The following is a 13,676-nucleotide window of genomic DNA, read 5'->3' on the forward strand; positions in this document are numbered from 1 at the left end:
CAGAACTCTGCTGCTCACCTGTTCCCCAGCAGAGCAACACTTCTATCCTCCCTATAACCCTACAGAACTCTGCTGCTCACCTGATCCCCAGCAGAGCATCACTTCTCACCTCCCCATAACCCTACAGAACTCTGCTGCTCACCTGTTCCCCAGCAGAGCATCACTTCTATCCTCCCCATAACCCTACAGAACTCTGCTGCTCACCTGTTCCCCAGCAGAGCATCACTTCTAACCTCCCCATAACCCTACACACTTCTAACCTCCCCATAACCCTACAGAACTCTGCTGCTCACCTGTTCCCCAGCAGAGCAACACTTCTTTCCTCCCCATAACCCAACAGAACTCTGCTGCTCACCTGTTCCCCAGCAGAGCATCACTTCTTTCCTCCCTATAACCCTACAGAACTCTGCTGCTCACCTGTTCCCCAGCAGAGCATCACTTCTATCCTCCCCATAACCCTACAGAACTCTACCGCTCACCTGTTCCCCAGCAGAGCATTACTTCTAACCTCCCCATAACCCTACAGAACTCTGCTGCTCACCCATTGCCCAGCAGAGCATCACTTCTATCCTCCCCATAACCCTACAGAACTCTGCTGCTCACCCATTGCCCAGCAGAGCATCACTTCTATCCTCCCCATAACCCTACAGAATGTTACCCACCAGAGCATCACTCTGATCCTCTCCAGTACCCTACAGAACTCTGTTCCTCGTCAGCTCCCCAGCAGAGTATCACTCCGATCCTCTCCATTACCCCTACAGAGTGTTACCCCCCCCCCCCCCACACTCTTACTGTGTTGCTTTTCTTCTCCAGGACCCCTACTGATCTACCCCTGGCAAAGTGCACCCTCTCCACAGTTTAAATACTTAACACTCCCACCTCTAAACATGCACTCCCCCCCCCCCAGGTTCATTTTCTAACCCACCATAAACACCCCCTGAAAATATGATCCTATTCGATCCCTTCACTTACATGCCTGAAACGTGTGCAGGTTACAGCCTAAACAATCACACACTTTCTGTGCTCACTGAAGTGGAATGAAGCGAATGAGGAGGCGAATATGTAATCAGACATCAAGTGTTCAGTGGCAGCAGGAGGAGAATAACAAGCTGCAGGGATTCCAGAGACCGGCCTGTCAGGGCACGCATGGTGTGCACACAACAGACAACACCTCTACAGCCTCAAATGGAGGAATTTCCACCATATTGTGTTGTACAGAGAAAACAAAGTGTTCTGCCTCCAGCAATACAATGAGCAAATATAACCTAATAATTACAGACATTGCATAATCATGCACAAAAGACTAATGTTTATCAACATGATTACTGACTGTAGCTATACCCAAACAAATCCACTGTACTGATCCGCAGAAATGACAAATCAGCCATCTCCACAAGACCTTTTAACGGGTGCACCACCCAGCTAAAATTATAGCCAATATTAAGCTAATATTAACATTCTTCAATGTTTATTGCACAAATTATCATTAAAGAAATTTGTTAAATTATGCAATTTATTTGTGCTTTGGATAGCAAAAAATGTTATATTAGAAAATATTACACTTCCTTCGGCCAGCTAATTTATAATGCCACTCAGCTGGCAACATTTTCTGTGGAGAACGCTGACAAATGTATCTAATTAGAGTCCAGCAATTTGCGTGAATACATCGCTCTCCTGCGTGGCAGCCAATAAGCTATACCTGACTTCTCATCACCACCAGACCCATATACATAAATGCATAAACTCTCAGAGCTCTATGGCTATTGTCACTACTGGAACCAGGAAATCACAGCTCCTAAAATTCTAATTTTAACTCTATGTTTTTTTATTCTTCTACATATATTCCCATATAAAACATTCCAGCTGCTGGGTGATTTTAAATGTACAAAAAGCAATACAATAACAGCTGACACTTCAGTTCTACAGGGTAATAACTACCACCATGCAGATACAGATACTCCCAGTGCATGAGGAGGTTCCCAGTTATCAGCCAGGAACCTGCAGGGTACTTAGTGATCTGTACATTTTGTATGCCAGCCCAGTGTAGGATCAACTAGCCTTCCTCAAATATCTACTATAAGGGGTTTACTAGCCCTCAGGTAATGAATTCATATAGTCTAATTATTGCCACCTGCATCATTTTATAGAGATGAAATGTGTTCAGAAAGCTCATTAGAGTGAAAGCTTATGGGGTTTGTTTTTTTCACGAGTTTTGGGCATCACTTAACATGCCAGGTACAGACCACCTCAGCTAGAGAACACCTAGACATACTCATTATCTGGGTTCTATCTGCTGAATGGATAAAGCAACTGCTTAGGAGTCCAGATCTGCTGCATTATCTGACTAAGGAGGAGTCTTTACATTGAATAAAACTCTCCAACAGTTGGAAGTCAGCTTATAGTTATCTCAAGTGTTACATAAAGCAATGGGAGTTGGGCAGATTGTTAGTTGTCCATGAAAAGGACACGAGCATGATCCAAGAATGCAGCTACCAGGGTTATTTGCAGCTTTCCAGTGCTTGAGTGCCTGGCAGGCTTTAGGGTAAGGGAAAGAAACAGAATGTGTTGGCTTCGGCACAGCCCTAAAACTTGCAGTTAGAGTCCCACAGCCCCTCACCTGCAGCAGGAAAGTCATTTTTGTCCACCTCTTCACTTGTCTCACCCACAAGCAGAGTGGTTTGAGATGATTCTGCTGTGAGTCTAATATAAAGATTAATATGAGGGGCCCTAGGACCGTCACTGGTCACCTTCCTTCACTAGGGTCACATCTGTATGAATGGTTATCTCAAGCTGCCAACAAGGGATGAATAAAAAGTACCAAATGCAAACTCAGAAAAAGGGATAGAGCAACCGCCTACTGGCACTTGAGTGTAGCCTACTGCTGCCCTCGTCCCTTAAGCCACAGATCCCCTTAATTGCTCCGTCGGACTTTTCCGGAAGTGATCCTGGCCACCTCCTAACCCTCATCAGACTCTTCATATCTGGCTTCAAATGAGTCTGGTTTCTTTGCCACACAATATACAACAGTAAATGTCTATCCATCTCATGTGACGCAGACGGTTTAAATTAAAGTACCTCAGCAGTAGGATATAGCTATTAATACCTCCCTCCCTGGCTCCTAGGGACTCCTGTCCTGGTTCCTACCTAATGCCCCTCAACCAATTGTCAAAGCTGAAGCATCTGTTCCTTCCAATCATCTCCCACTAACCTCCACTTTTGGCTGTGCCAATGGAAACGTCGCCCTATTGGCCTCGCTTTCTTCTGCTTTGTCTCAGTATGTGGTAACCAAATACATCCCACTAACTGCTTGTATGCCAAAGGATTATAGAGAATACTACTGTGTAGCAAAAGGCAGCCTTATCTGGCAGCAAAAGGGGTGAAACTGATGTAATGACACCAGCAGTTATTGGGGGAGCTTCATTTCAGCTTTAGATTGCACCCCTGTAGCATCTGCTATAACAGCACCTTTTAATGGTAGTCAGAGGCTTACTGCTTTATTGTGGTGAGCTCCCTACACATGTAAAGCTCAGACAGGCCACTACCGGCTGTGCAGGGACAGATGCCAGTGCTGTAGGTGTGCCAGCTGGCTGCTTACAGACCTCACAGAGACAGCACTCAGGCTATTTGCTCTCTATGAGCTGCTTCTGACAGGGGGTTCTATATAAGACTGGGGGCAAACAGGGCAGCATATAGCACTGCTAAAAGAATAACAGAGTAAGCAGCATTTTGTAATGCTTTGTATCAGCTCTTCTAATTCCCTTCTCATTCCTTAGTGGTTATTTTCTTTCTACAGACAGTGCTGCTGCTAATCTGAGACAGACAAGAGCCCCTTACACAAGCCGGTCCCAATCCCCACCACAGCTCCCATAATGCCCCACCACAGCTCTCATCGCTGCTGAAAAGGGCTGCAGAGGCCCATCTCAGGATGGAGGCTAAAAGTTGTAGACTTGTGCGAGTACGAGTGGGTTTTTATTGATGCATATTACACTGAAGCTACCAGCTGTCATATCATTTGTAAAATAGATTTATTATCGTTAGAATTAATATAAAAAGACAAACACATGAATCAGCATAGTCTAAAAATGAGGATCTGAGGTTTTTTTGCCCCCCCGGGAAATGATCACACCCCATTTGTCTATAAATACTAACACAAGAGATAGGCTTTATGCTTCTAATTTGGTTACATCCGAGTCACACTACAACAAGCAAATAAGCCTTAAACTTACACTCAACACTGATTTTATATATATAATTTGCTTAATTTAATCTTAAAAATTGTGGATTTTCTAATTCTCAGAACTTAAAATGAGCCTGCTGGTGGCTCCAGGCTAACCCTGCTACATATATGCCCCTAATTGGCTTTAGCTGATAGCAACTGTAAAACAATGCACTTTATACTAACAGCATGACTGTGACTAGCGTTGCTGTTTGCACACAGGACAGATCTGGCTACTGTAAAACAATGCACTTTATACTAACAGCATGACTGTGACTAGTGTTGCTGTTTGCACACAGGGCAGATCTGGCTACTGTAAAACAATGCACTTTATACTAACAGCATGACTGACTAGCGTTGCTGTTTGCACACAGGACAGATCTGGCTACTGTAAAACAATGCACTTTATACTAACAGCATGACTGTGACTAGCGTTGCTGTTTGCACACAGGACAGAGCTGGCTACTGTAAAACAATGCACTTTATACTAACAGCATGACTGTGACTAGCATTGCTGTTTGCACACTCAGGACAGATCTGGCTACTGTAAAACAATGCACTTTATACTAACAGCATGACTGTGACTAGCGTTGCTGTTTGCACACAGGACAGATCTGGCTACTGTAAAACAATGCACTTTATACTAACAGCATGACTGTGACTAGCGTTGCTGTTTGCACACAGGACAGATCTGGCTACTGTAAAACAATGCACTTTATACTAACAGCATGACTGTGACTAGCGTTGCTGTTTGCACACTCAGGACAGATCTGGCTACTGTAAAACAATGCACTTTATACTAACAGCATGACTGTGACTAGCGTTGCTGTTTGCACACTCAGGACAGATCTGGATACTGTAAAACAATGCACTTTATACTAACAGCATGACTGAGACTAGCGTTGCCGTTTGCACACTCAGGAGAGATCTTGCTACTGTAAAACAATGCACTTTATACTAACAGCATGACTGTGACTAGCGTTGCTGTTTGCACACAGGACAGAGCTGGCTACTGTAAAACAATGCACTTTATACTAACAGCATGACTGTGACTAGCGTTGCTGTTTGCACACAGGACAGAGCTGGCTACTGTAAAACAATGCACTTTATACTAACAGCATGACTGTGACTAGCATTGCTGTTTGCACACTCAGGACAGATCTGGCTACTGTAAAACAATGCACTTTATACTAACAGCATGACTGTGACTAGCGTTGCTGTTTGCACACAGGACAGATCTGGCTACTGTAAAACAATGCACTTTATACTAACAGCATGACTGTGACTAGCGTTGCTGTTTGCACACTCAGGACAGATCTGGCTACTGTAAAACAATGCACTTTATACTAACAGCATGACTGTGACTAGCGTTGCTGTTTGCACACTCAGGACAGATCTGGATACTGTAAAACAATGCACTTTATACTAACAGCATGACTGAGACTAGCGTTGCCGTTTGCACACTCAGGAGAGATCTTGCTACTGTAAAACAATGCACTTTATACTAACAGCATGACTGTGACTAGCGTTGCTGTTTGCACACAGGACAGAGCTGGCTACTGTAAAACAATGCACTTTATACTAACAGCATAACTGTGACTAGCGTTGCTGTTTGCACACAGGACAGAGCTGGCTACTGTAAAACAATGCACTTTATACTAACAGCATGACTGTGACTAGCGTTGCTGTTTGCACACAGGACAGATCTGGCTACTGTAAAACAATGCACTTTATACTAACAGCATGACTGTGACTAGCGTTGCTGTTTGCACACTCAGGACAGATCTGGCTACTGTAAAACAATGCACTTTATACTAACAGCCTGACTGTGACTAGCGTTGCCGTTTGCACACTCAGGACAGATCTGGCTACTGTAAAACAATGCACTTTATACTAACAGCCTGACTGTGACTAGCGTTGCTGTTTGCACACAGGACAGAGCTGGAAACTGTAAAACAATGCACTTTATACTAACAGCATGACTGTGACTAGCGTTGCTGTTTGCACACAGGACAGAGCTGGCTACTGTAAAACAATGCACTTTATACTAACAGCCTGACTGTGACTAGCGTTGCTGTTTGCACACAGGACAGATCTGGATACTGTAAAACAATGCACTTTATACTAACAGCATGACTGTGACTAGAGTTGCTGTTTGCACACAGGACAGATCTGGATACTGTAAAACAATGCACTTTATACTAACAGCATGACTGTGACTAGCGTTGCCGTTTGCACACTCAGGAGAGATCTTGCTACTGTAAAACAATGCACTTTATACTAACAGCATGACTGTGACTAGCGTTGCTGTTTGCACACAGGACAGATCTTGATACTGTAAAACAATGCACTTTATACTAACAGCATGACTGTGACTAGCGTTGCTGTTTGCACACAGGACAGATCTGGCTACTGTAAAACAATGCACTTTATACTAACAGCATGACTGTGACTAACGTTGCTGTTTGCACACTCAGGACAGATCTGGCTAATGTAAAACAATGCACTTTATACTAACAGCATGACTGTGACTAGCGTTGCTGTTTGCACACAGGACAGATCTGGATACTGTAAAACAATGCACTTTATACTAACAGCATGACTGTGACTAGCGTTGCTGTTTGCACACTCAGGACAGATCTGGATACTGTAAAACAAGATGTTTGTTTATTTTAAAAATGTTTAGACTTGGCCAATGTAATTCTATAGCAATACAACAGAAATGACTGGGAATTACAAGGTGTTAAATGGCATGACGACAGCTGAAATTTGCGGGCACATGTGGCATCTACAACTGCCACCATACTGCACACAATTCAAAGCACAATGGCGACAGCTGAAACATAGAGCGAGGGTACAAAGTGCCAGCAGAGAGACCGTACAGCATTTTGTTTTGCTCCGGTCTGTCCTATTAAGCAGACCCTACGTTTACACAACACACAGCAGCCGATATTTGTATCTGGGGTTTAGAAATGCCCACGGTAAAAGCATTCTGCCCGGTTAACCCTTTAGCATAAAGAATAACCTTTCATAGGAAGCGCCCAAAAGCACTGAAATATCACCAATCCATATTCTGCACAAGCGTCCCAGGAGAGCCAAAACATCAGAGGTTTGCTGGGGACATCAGCACTCATCAAGTTAAATGTGATCATTAAGCCTGTGTGCTACTGGGCTCCATGTAATCTGCCCTCTGCACTCCATGAAAACTGGCTCGTAAAAGTGGTCAACACAGACACTGAAGGTCACTATGTGAGTGTCATTGGGTTCGATTTATCAAGCTACTGCCGACAGGGACGTACATTTGCGTCCCTGTCCGGCGCAGCTTGCCTCTGGAAGACAGAATCTTGCTGGCGGAATTTAACATTGCACACAAGCACTATTTTGTGCTTGCGTGCAATGCTGCCCCCTGCCGCGCACAGCCAATCACACGCGGGCAGGAGCTGTCTATCTCCCCTGTTGGACGAAACCGGGGAGATTGAAATTCTTCAACTAATAGGTGAAGAAGAGGATAGGAAGCAGCGGTCTGATGACCGCTGCCTCATAATTACGGACAGCGGGTTCTCCTGTAAAAAGCTATAGTTGAAGAGCTATAATCAGATCTCATTACTGTATCACATGTGTACATATACATGTGTCTGTATCTTATATCTGTAGGTATAATCAGATCGCATTACTGTATCACACTGTGTACATATACATGTGTATTTATCTTATATATGTAGGTATAAAGTATCACACTGTGTACATATACATGTGTATTTATCTTATATATGTAGGTATAATCAGATCTCATTACTGTATCACAATGTGTACATATACATGTGTCTGTATCTTATATCTGTATGTATAATCAGATCTCATTACTGTATCACACTGTGTACATATACATGTGTCTGTATCTTATATCTGTAGGTATAATCAGATCTCATTACTGTATCACATTGTGTACATATACATGTGTCTGTATCTTATATCTGTAGGTATAATCAGATCTCATTACTGTATCACACTGTGTATATATACATGTGTCTTTATCTTATATCTGTAGGTATAATCAGATCTCATTACTGTATCACATTGTGTACATATACATGTGTCTGTATCTTATATCTGTAGGTATAATCAGATCTCATTACTTTATCACACTGTGTACATATACATGTGTCTGTATCTTATATCTGTAGTTATAATCAGATCTCATTACTGTATCACACTGTGTACATATACATGTGTCTGTATCTTATATCTGTAGGTGTAATCAGATCTCATTACTATATCACACTGTGTACATATACATGTGTCTATCTTATATCTGTAGGTATAATCAGCTCTCATTACTGTATCACATTGTGTACATATACATGTGTCTGTATCTTATATCTGTAGGTATAATCAGATCTCATTACTGTATCACACTGTGTACATATACATGTGTCTGTATCTTATATCTGTAGGTATAATCAGATCTCATTACTGTATCACATTGTGTACATATACATGTGTCTGTATCTTATATCTGTAGTTATAATCAGATCTCATTACTGTATCACATTGTGTACATATACATGTGTCTGTATCTTATATCTGTAGGTATAATCAGATCTCATTACTGTATCACAATGTGTACATATACATGTGTCTGTATCTTATATCTGTAGGTATAATCAGATCTCATTACTTTATCACACTGTGTACATATACATGTGTCTTTATCTTATATCTGTAGGTATAATCAGATCTCATTACTTTATCACACTGTGTACATATACATGTGTCTGTATCTTATATCTGTAGGTATAATCAGATCTCATTACTTTATCACACTGTGTACATATACATGTGTCTGTATCTTATATCTGTAGGTATAATCAGATCTCATTACTGTATCACATTGTGTACATATACATGTGTCTTTATCTTATATCTGTAGGTATAATCAGATCTCATTACTGTATCACACTGTGTACATATATATGTGTCTTTATCTTATATCTGTAGGTATAATCAGATCTCATTACTGTATCACATTGTGTATATATACATGTGTCTGTATCTTATATCTGTAGGTATAATCAGATCTCATTACTGTATCACATTGTGTACATATACATGTGTCTGTATCTTATATCTGTAGGTATAATCAGATCTCATTACTGTATCACATTGTGTACATATACATGTGTCTGTATCTTATATCTGTAGGTATAATCAGATCTCATTACTGTATCACACTGTGTACATATACATGTGTCTGTATCTTATATCTGTAGGTATAATCAGATCTCATTACTGTATCACATTGTGTACATATACATGTGTCTGTATCTTATATCTGTAGGTATAATCAGATCTCATTACTGTATCACATTGTGTACATATACATGTGTCTGTATCTTATATCTGTAGGTATAATCAGATCTCATTACTTTATCACACTGTGTACATATACATGTGTCTTTATCTTATATCTGTAGGTATAATCAGATCTCATTACTGTATCACAATGTGTACATATACATGTGTCTGTATCTTATATCTGTAGGTATAATCAGATCTCATTACTGTATCACAATGTGTACATATACATGTGTCTGTATCTTATATCTGTAGGTATAATCAGATCTCATTACTGTATCACACTGTGTACATATACATGTGTCTGTATCTTATATCTGTAGGTATAATCAGATCTCATTACTGTATCACATTGTGTACATATTCATGTGTATCTTATATCTGTAGGGATAATCAGATCTCATTACTTTATCACATTGTCTAGACACACATGCTTCATCTTATATCTGTCAGTAAACCAAAGACCAATACTTGGAGAGAACAATGGAAAATTAACTATTAACATTTTAGTACTTTATGTCTTCTATACCCCACTGGGAGTGTAATTTATTCTGCAGGCTGTGTTTACACAGCTTATCTATAGCTTGGACCTAAGGCCAGAAACTTTCAGCATAGATGGGGATACCTCATGTTACATCAACTATGTCAAATGCCAATGTAAGGGTAATGGAAATACTTGTAAACAATTTAATACACTCCAGCAGGTAAATTGAATAATTGGAAACAAATTAAAAGGGGAGAAAATGTTTGAGTAAACTGTCCCTTTAACCAAGACCCCTCACATCCGATATTCTGTTACAGAGCCTGACATTTCCCATAAGTACGCTGGCCGCACCTCATAGAATTTTACTTTTGTTTTGGCAGTTTTGAACTGTTCAAAATATATAAAGTCCTAGCTCCTAAAACGTCTGTCTCCTAAGCATGATACCAACTGCTAATGTAACAATGTCCCCAGACTGCAGTAGATAGCGAACCATAAAGCTTAGGGTCTGGGCGACCACAGACAGGAGTGTTTACAAGGGTCAGATTACAGCAAGGCACCTGTGAGGGAGTGGGTAACAGAAGCCTCTCACTGTGTGCATGTAAAGCCAATCTTTTCTTGGCTTTACATGCACTCTGCTGACCAATGCAAACCTACTAATTACAGGTATGCCGCAGCCATAAAGAGAAAATATATATATAGCATTCTTCTTATAACATGGAACAATAAAAATATGGGGGGGGAGGAAATCAACCACATAACTAAAAAAATATACATACAGATAAATGAATACATGTAATGCAATAGATCATAGCCCGATCTTATCTGGGAAAAAGCAGTACCTGAACAAGGAGAAAATATTTGTTTCTGAACTGAAGAATCTAACGATTTAATAAAATAGCCCAATTTTACTAAAAACATTTCCTATCCATAATATAAAAAACCTCTGGGATTAACTGCTCTAGTAACAATGTCTAAAATGGTTTCTAAGATTGTAAATACCTGGATTTAACCATTCACTTAAAAGGGACACTAAATCCAATTTTTTTTCTTTCTTGATTCAGATAGAGCAGCAATTTTAAGGAACTTTCTAATTTACTCCTAATATCAATTTTTATTTGTTCTCTTGGTATCTTTATTTAACCCTTTAAGGACACAGATTTCAGTTTGCTCAATTGTTGCATGGAATGTGATGCATGGGAGCCCCCATTTTTGGTTAAGAATCTGGGTTATGCTTGCTTACTGGTGGGTAAATGTCAGCCTTCAATAAGCAAACGCTATCCATGGTGCTGAAACTAAAATGGGCTGGCTGCTAATATTTACATTCTTGCTTTTAAAATAAAGATAGCAAGAGAACGAAGAAAAATTGATAATAGGAGTAAATTAGAAAGTTGATTGAAATGTCAAGCTCTATCTGAATCATGAAAGAAAAAATGTGGGTTCAGTGTCCCTTTAATAGTTTCTTTCCAGTATGACCACTGACAAGAACAAAGCCAGTTGGTTACAATCCACATATATGATGTTTGTTCATGTTTTGTCAAGTTGCAAAAAACTATGGTTAATGACCTGGCACATAAAATACAGATCTACAGAACAGACACAAACATTCCTAACATTTAGGATACAGATCTTGCTTTGTTTTCTGATTTTGTAGGAAATGATGATGGTAACATCAAACAGATTAGTAATAAAAAGGTACAAATCCCCAATTCCGGACTTTTTCATGAAATATTTTATTAAACAAAATAAAAAATGATCGCTGTTCCCCACCAGTAAGTCACAATGTTCTCCGCTCCTGTTTTGGTTTGTTTTTTTGTGATCTAAAATGCAATGATAGTCTATAATATTAAACAACTATTCCCTCTCTGATTTCAGTACTGTACTATCTTTCTAATGCCATGTGAATAAATGTATTAAAAACATGGTGAATATTTTTTTAATCGATTTAAATCAGATTTTTATTTTTTTTAAATAAAATGCTTTTTTTTATGAAAAATCTATCTAAAGATAGCTTCTATTTAAGATACATTATAATCTAAAATGTATTTATCCTGAAATATAGATTAGTTGTAAATTATATAGCAAGATGCTTTATATTCATGGCTGTAATATTGTTTTTGTTTAGTAAATAAATTCCATTAATCCATCACAATCTCAAACTCTCCCACAGGTTTCGGTCAGATTATTTTGTACAATTTTTCTATCTAGAAGATATTATCACATATTATTGGTTTTGTAGTTTTCAAAATGGTGAATCTGTATCCTAGCAAAATGTTATAATATAAACACAAAAAGTTGAGAAATAGACCTTAATATATAGTATTATTATTATTATTATTAAGTTAATGGTTATCTTTCCTTAGTTAAAGGGAAAGCCTACACTAAAATTGTTATTGATTAAAAAGATAGATAATGCCTTTACTACCCATTCCTCAGCTGTGCACAACCAACATTGTTATATTAATATACTGTATAACCTTTACACGTCTAAAATTCTGCCTGTTTCAAAGGCTCTATTGACAGCCTCTTAATCACATGCTTTTCATTTGCTTTTCACAACAGGAGACTGCTAGTTCATGTGCGACATATAGATAACATTGTGTTCACACCCGAGGAGTTATTTAAGGTTTAGCACAACACAGTACTAAATGCAACTCAAATAATAAATAAAAAAGTCATGTGATCAGGGGGCTGTCAGAAGATGCTTAGATACAAGGTAATCACAGAGGTGAAAAGTAAATTAAAGTGATTGTAAACCTTAACTAATCAAATGCCATATATTTAAAAATAAGAATAATTATGTGGTTTTACTTGCAAACTAATATAGTTTCCATTGCAAAATTCTTATAGTCTGAAATTTACCATCACTTTAACATAAGAGTATTGGTTATGCAAAACTGGGGAATGGGTAATAAAGGGATTATCTAGATTTTAAAACAATAAAAAAATCTATTGTAGACTGTTCCTTTGAATAAAACTATTTTATTTATTATTAAGGTAATCATTTTTCTCATTCCAATAAAGAAAATCTGAAAAGTTGATAAAATTAAATTATGAATGATTAACCTATTAAACTGGAGATAGTTCACCTCCCAATAATTTCATTCATTTCAATTATCTCTATCTATCTATCTATATATCTATCTATATCTATATCTATATATATATACACATACATATACATACATACACACACACACATATACATATCTAGTGATATATAATGATCTACCTATCTATGCATATCTAGTGATATATAACGATTATCTAACTATCTATGCATATCTAGTGTATATAATAATCATCTATCTATGCATATCTAGTGATATATAATGATACCCTGTATACCCATGGCACATTGCTGATCACAAGTATATATGCACTCAGTGCGCCCTGTATACCTGACACATTGCTGATCACCAGTATATACGCACTCGCTGCACCCTGCATACCTATGACAAATTGCTGATCACCAGTATATACGCACTCGGTGCACCCTGCATACCTATGACACATTGCTGATCACCAGTATATACGCACTCAGTGCACCCTGCATACCTATGACACATTGCTGATCACCAGTATATACACACACGGTGCACCCTGTATACCTATGACACATTG

The 13,676-nt window shown here is 39.0% G+C and overlaps 1 protein-coding gene across 1 annotated transcript in view; it reads right to left on the bottom strand.

Moving 5' to 3' along the window:
• The window catches only part of TNRC18 (trinucleotide repeat containing 18), a 466,016-nt gene that overhangs the window by 451,874 nt on the left and 466 nt on the right, over positions 1 to 13,676 (bottom strand). The gene's annotated exons all lie outside the window — the stretch shown is intronic.

The sequence above is a fragment of the Bombina bombina genome, chromosome 11 (genome assembly GCF_027579735.1).
Source record: "Bombina bombina isolate aBomBom1 chromosome 11, aBomBom1.pri, whole genome shotgun sequence".
Classification (NCBI taxonomy): Eukaryota; Metazoa; Chordata; class Amphibia; order Anura; family Bombinatoridae; genus Bombina; species Bombina bombina.